The sequence below is a fragment of the Penaeus monodon genome, chromosome 32 (genome assembly GCF_015228065.2).
Source record: "Penaeus monodon isolate SGIC_2016 chromosome 32, NSTDA_Pmon_1, whole genome shotgun sequence".
Taxonomy (NCBI): Eukaryota; Metazoa; Arthropoda; class Malacostraca; order Decapoda; family Penaeidae; genus Penaeus; species Penaeus monodon.
Genome location: NC_051417.1, coordinates 35,380,506 through 35,380,796, shown reverse-complemented (window position 1 = coordinate 35,380,796; position 291 = coordinate 35,380,506).

Here is a 291-nt window from a genome sequence, read left to right as displayed (position 1 = left end):
CGGAAAAGTCGAATGAAATAACGAATAAAGAAGAGACACATTCCAGAAAATATATCATCTGGTCGAGATGGGAAAGAATGCAATGATCATGCAGCCAAACCCATCATATTATTTATCTAATTTATCTAATACAAAAGCATGATAGTGCAAATAGAGATGATTTCCACCTCGTTTATAGTCTATCTCGAGATTAAATCCTCTTCTGGCGACCCAAATCCGCCAAAAAAGAAAATCGAGTAGCACGTGGTCCAGCGGCTTCGGATCCTATTCGACTTCTTTCGTCTATACGGG